The sequence below is a fragment of the Manacus candei genome, unplaced genomic scaffold (assembly GCF_025592945.1).
Source record: "Manacus candei isolate 608988 ecotype Guabito, Panama unplaced genomic scaffold, ASM2559294v1 h1tg000049l, whole genome shotgun sequence".
Taxonomy (NCBI): domain Eukaryota; kingdom Metazoa; phylum Chordata; class Aves; order Passeriformes; family Pipridae; genus Manacus; species Manacus candei.
In genome coordinates, this window is record NW_026138097.1 from 27,890,475 (window position 1) to 27,896,560 (window position 6,086).

Sequence of the window (6,086 nt, forward strand, 5' to 3'; positions counted from 1 at the left end):
TGCTTTACAAAGCCATGGTAGGTGTTGTTATGGGTTTTATCCATGCTGGGTGAATACTTATTACTTCTGGTGTATTGCTAGGGGAAGATGAATGGATTTCAATGCTACCAAGTGAGGCAGTATCCATTGATGTGTTACTTTTGTGTTATCATGTCAGAAGACTTATCTGCTGTCCAAGATCAGCCCTTAAAAGCATTTGGATCCTAAAACATTATCACTGAGAACTAAACCCCTTCAATTATAATAAAGAATTACACAAAAACATCACAGAGTTCAGTAGCAGTAAGCAAAACAAAGAACACAGTATAGTTTTGCAGGAAGGAAATAGAGAGCAAAATGGAAAATGTAATTACAACACGATATAAGTTGTTTGCTCACACCTTGAATATCCTATGCAGTTATGGTTCTTCCACCTCAAAAAAGATAAGTAAGAATTAGAAAACGGAAGAGAAGGGCAGAAGTGTGATCAAAGGGCTAGAATGGCTTCCATAAGGAGAATGGTTGAGTTTGCTGGAGAAGCGGTGTTTCTGCAGAGCAAGATATGATAGAAGTTTACAAAAATATGAATGGCATGGGGAAAACAGATGGGGAAAACAGATAGGGATTGACTGTTCACCATGTTTTTCATATCAAAACCAGGTTCAAAACAGATAGTTGAAAGATATTCTTCATGTAACAGGCAGAAAACCTTTGGATCCCTTTGCTGAACAATGCTGTGGATTCAACAACTTTGCATGGGGTTAGCGGGAGGCTACAGAAGGATTTGCAAGAGACTTCCAACATGATTTTCTAAGCAGATAGACCTTGGTCTATTCCTGTCCCTAGGGAGGTGCCCAGTGCCAGGACTGGGGCTGCCTCAGCGCTCCTTGGCTGCCCAGCTCCTGGCTGAAGCAGCAGGATTGCGTTTAGCTGCCAGGCACTGCCAACACCTTCCAGGGAGGCCCTACTGTCTTGGCTGATGTGTCATGGTGGCACCATGACAATAGGCTCTAAAAATTGCCTAAACTGAAGATGGTCAGAGCCTGGGATAGTATTATGCAAAAATATCACATAAGCCTGCCCTCTTCTTTTCTCTCCCAAGGTATCTTGTGACCACTTTTGGAACCAGAATATCAAAATCCACAGATATTCCTGAAAGCATTATCCTGGGTTTATTTAGACACACAGGTAAGAGCATGATATGTGAATAATACTTTAATTCCACCCAGAATTAGTCAAGCAACAGCTGGAATGCTGTTTTTGCTATAACTTAAGTTGGGAACACTGCTATGCTTAAACTTTCATATAGCTAATACCTCTCAAAATGTACATTAATCTTCAGTTATAGACGCTTGTATTAGTAACTATTTCAGTGAACTGGTTTTCTATTTTTATAAGTATAATTTCTTTTTAACAGCCTGTAATTCAAAAGAAATTTTTTGTACAAACTGCTTTGGACATCAGTTCTGTCATACACTTTGTCATTAGTGGAGCTGAGGGAGATGCTAGGGGCAGTAGGTGACTGCCCAGCAGGTCCACCTGAAGGAGCTGACTAACTTGAGTGTTGAAAGGAGTGAAGAGCTACTGAAGGGAGCTGAAAGGAGCTGATTGAGTGTCAGGCAGGCTTGAATAAGTGACTGAGGTGAATAGTGTCAAGTAAATAACTGATGCGACTGAAGTCGAAAGTGGCATAAGAAAATTGAGGGACCAAGCTGAAATGACTCAGGTGTAATGGAGATTGAGGCTTTCTGAGATATTCTTGAACATACTCACCTATATAGCCCCCCATATACTAAATGTAAATACTAATTATGTTGCTGAAACAAGGTTACCTAATGGCATGACTATCAGTTCTAAAAGTCTGAGAATTTTGTGCCTTTGTCATGTTTCAGCATGGATTTAAGAAGAAGAAGTTGTGCTTAACTAGCCTAACAGTTGGGTAGACACTGAAACACAGGAAATTCCACTAATGCATAGGAAAAACCCCCTTACCTTGAGGGTGTTCAAGCAGTGGAATGGGTTGCTCAGAGTTGTGGAGTCTCCATGTATGGAGATATTAAACTTGACTGAAGATAGTGCTGGGCAACCTTTCCAGGCTGATCCTGTTTTAAACAGCAATTGGACTAGATGATATCCAGAGATCCTTTTCAGCTTCAGCTCTTCTGTTGTTCTGTGTTATAGTGGCACCTTCAGTATCCTTAATTATATTAAAATCTCAGTGAGATGTCTTTGCTAAGATATGTTTGTCCTGAAAGTTAAAAAAGAGTAATATGGAGAATATCAGTTCTAAGAATGAGCAGAGATGTCTATAATAAGCAAACTGTGGAGGGATAAAATAAGAAGTCATGAAGAATGATTAAAAGATAGAGTAAAAAAATTGTGTGAAGCCTAGGCAAGATCACAATGTGTAGTAACTTTTTCTTTGGTCTTTATAAAGTATTATATATGACAAGACTGTAAAAAATAAGAAAAAGAATAGGAAAGCATCAGATTAAAAAATACTGTGAAATATTTATACAATTTAGAGTTATTCAAGTCAACAGGAAGTTAAATATACCTTTGAATCCTGAGAACAATCTCCCAGACAAGATAATTTTTTTGGAGCACTACTTAACAATGGGCAGAGTCTCAGGGTCACAGTTTTCCTTAAAAACGAGGGATGAAGAATTTTCAAGATTATTAGAATAACTATTATGCTATCATTTACCAATAGTTCAGGGGACAAGAATGGGGAAGAAAATGTACCACATGGATTTAAAAAATAATTTTCTTTCAAATCAATCCAATTACTTTCCTTGATAGTTTATCTGCTTGACAATATATACTCACCTATTGGAAACCCCCTAATTTTTAGCAGTTTCTGACACGTTTATACATTTTTAAAAAGTGAAACAGATATGATCTAGTTTAAATCAATATGATGGAGGTCAGCAAAAATTTGAAAGACTGTGCTCAAGACAAGATGTAAATTATTTTCAGAGAAACTTTGTGAAGATACTACATGAAGTTTTAAAGGACCCTGACTGTTCAGGACATTGTTTGTGAGGGAACTGAGAATTTGTATTCACATACAGTACCAGGCTGAGAGAGCTGATCCAGATGTAGATCAGAGGATGGGCATGAAACTCAAACTAGTTTTAATTAATTAAAGAAGTAGAGCATGAAAAAAAAAGGTCAGAAATTCAGGAAAGTACTCAAGAAAGTCAAATTAACAAGTATAAAAGGGAATAAATATCAATATGCAAAAGTGTATCAAAAATTATATGTAAGATCCCATGGAGGACAAAGTGATTATTGAATAATACAGAATTAAAAAAAAATATCTTGCAGCATTTTTAAAATTTCGGTTCAAACCATCACTAGAAAACTTTCTTTTCTGCCCTGTGGCTTCTAAGGCCAGTGGAAGAGTTTTATGCCCAGTTTTCCATGTCATATTTTGGCAACAGTACAGACAAACTGGAAAATCATAAAGAACAGAACCTATGAATTCCAGGGGAATGATGAAATAAATAGCTTTTGTCTGAAACAATTCACTTCTTTCTAGGAGAGAAAAAATTGAGGGAGAAAACATGTCCCACTGAGGGGCAGTGAGCAAGTGGCTGTGGGGGGTTTAACTGTCTACCAGAATTAATCCACAATAAACACATAAAAACTATTATTACAAAGGTCACTTTTTCTGTCTAGTTACTGAAGGATAGATGAGAAAAAGTGTACTTTGAAGTAATAATTAATATCAGTAAAAAAAAATTAATGAAATGGGTAAAGGAGAACTGGACCATGCCCCCTGGGAGGTTTGTGTAGACTTTGCCTTCCAGAGATTTTTAAGAATAGGTAGAAAAATCATGTTAGGGGATGATTAGGAATTGTTGGGTAGAGACATGGGTTTCTGCAAGTCTTTTGCAGCCCTGTGTGCGTGTTTCCATAAAAAACTAGGAGGACACTATCTGGTCCAGAGTTTAAATTACATCAAAAGGAGCAGAAGAGATATACATTTCAAGGTGAAATACCAACCTCAAGCCTGGCCATTGCGTTTCTTACACATTTCTGTGAAGAATTTCAGGTTTTCTGCTCCTGAATTATCTGTGCTCTACTACTAGTATTTAGCTTTCATCTTCCCATGAATGTGTTGACATGGGTTGTGGGTGAACAAAAGCTGCTGATGTCTCGGTGTCAGGTTGTACATATTTAGTCTGTCCTTCATGTATATTTAATCTTAGACAGCTTTCAGTACTTTTGTGTATGAATCGTAACCATTTTCTGCAGCGTGATTACCACCCTGACTTGTATCCTCTGTGAGAAGTTAAGGAGAAAGAAATTTTCTTGGGGACAGATTTGTTTATGAACACATTTAGAATTTGATTTATACATGAATGATCAGTACGTCTAACAGACTGTCTGAGCTCTTTATTTTCACTGCTACATTCTGGGAGTAGGGAGTGCTGGAAACCTGATAAGAAGTTGATTCTCTGGTCATTTAAAAGGGCAACCCTCTCTGTGTTATCCAATTAGGAGCAAGGTGTATTATGTGCACCTGTAGCATCCGGCTGTATTAAATATCATAGTTTTTTTTCCCATGCAGCTAAAACAGCAGCGTTCGAAGCTTTCAGCTCTCCTGCCTCCCCCCGTAAGGCCACGTGTGAAGGCTGCATAAATGCATCCATTTGGGTTTTACTGAGAACGAGATGTTAAAGGTGAGATAACGTAGCAATGTCTGGAGTACTAAAGCTGTTCCTGATACAAGTTTTCAGCTTTTAGGGCTGTAGCGAGGTGTGACGCCCCCCCGGAGCGGCGGGGCCGGAGGGGTGTAGGCGGCGGGGGCTCCCTGGGCCGTCTGGAAGGCGGCCATGGGGAGCGGGCAGGGCTGGATGCTGGATCCCTCGCGTGTTTGTCCAGCCCCGGGGATTTTAGCGTCGCTGCACATTTGGCGTCGGTCTCGCCGTGCGCGAAATCTCCCAGCCACCCACTACATTGGTAGCCCGTTTCCATGGGGAACAGGGACTGACCTCGGGCTGGAAGGGGAAGTTGAAAGAACGCCCACCCCGCGGCGGGAGCCCCTCGCCGTGGCAACGCCGCCGGGCGATGGAGGCAGCGGCGGGGCAGCCCCAGGGCCCGGCCGGCCGCGCTCCCGCCCGCCCTGGCTCCAGGGCAGAGCCCCCCGGGCCCCCTGAGCCCCCGGCCCCGCCTGAGGGCGGTGTGGACACGCAGGTGCGGGCGCGGCGGAGCGGGGCGGGGGCGCGGCGGGGCCCGGCCGGGAACGCCGAGGCGGGTCACCCGTGCGGGGTGTGGAATTTCCTGCGTTCTCAGTCTGCTTGGGAAAGGGGCTTACAGAGCGACTGCTCTGGTAATTTTTGCCCCGGAATTTTGCTCCTTGTCCCTTGCGGGGACAAGGCGCCCCGCAAGGGCTGCGGGCGGCAGCCACCGGCACGTACGGACCCGCTGGGTGCGGGGCAGCGGGCAAAGGGGCTCCCTCTGTTTTGGGGAGGTGTGCGCTCGTAATAGGAGATAACTAGAGATAATTTCCCCTGCTACCTCCTCTGAGAAGGTATTTTTCTCTCTACTGAAGTTCACAAACTTTTGTTGCTTATAAACAAACTACACGTTGTTGTAACTTTAGGAGGGCAGCTGTTTCTGGTGGTGATGCCTCGTGACAACACGTCAGGTATGAAAACACTTAAGGTTGATCTTTCAGGATCAGTGACATAGGATGCTCTTGGGTCCTGCAGTAAAGAGGAGGATTAATATATCCGGCAAGTTCCCGTTTCCTGCCTCACGCTGGAAGTGTGTCGCTTTCAACTCTACTCTGGTTGTTCCTAGTTTTATTGAGTCGGAACACACAGTTATACAACATTATTTCAATGGTTAATGCAGTTAATGAAACTATTTCTTGAAAACTATTTGTTTTCCCTTTGTTTTGGCTAAGTCCTTGATGTATCTAAAAGCAAGAAGGCTTGTAGTATGGTCTTCCACTGTTAGTGGTAGCTAACTTGATTGCCTTTTCCTGGAAGGGGTGTGTGGTTGATAGATCCCAAACATAGTTGAATTCCATATAGATTTCCATAATGTTAAAGCAATAGAAATGCCCCTCACTCTTAAATTTTACAGTAGTT

At 42.1% G+C, this 6,086-nt stretch overlaps 1 long non-coding RNA gene across 1 annotated transcript; it reads right to left on the reverse strand.

Moving 5' to 3' along the window:
- Positions 1-484: 484 nt before the first annotated feature.
- On the reverse strand, positions 485-5,422 carry LOC127476435 (uncharacterized). The gene is made up of 3 exons (XR_007906615.1): positions 5,306-5,422; positions 1,972-2,227; positions 485-527 (listed from the first exon to the last, which is right to left on the reverse strand). It is a non-coding gene; the product is annotated as an uncharacterized LOC127476435 (long non-coding RNA).
- Positions 5,423-6,086: the final 664 nt, after the last annotated feature.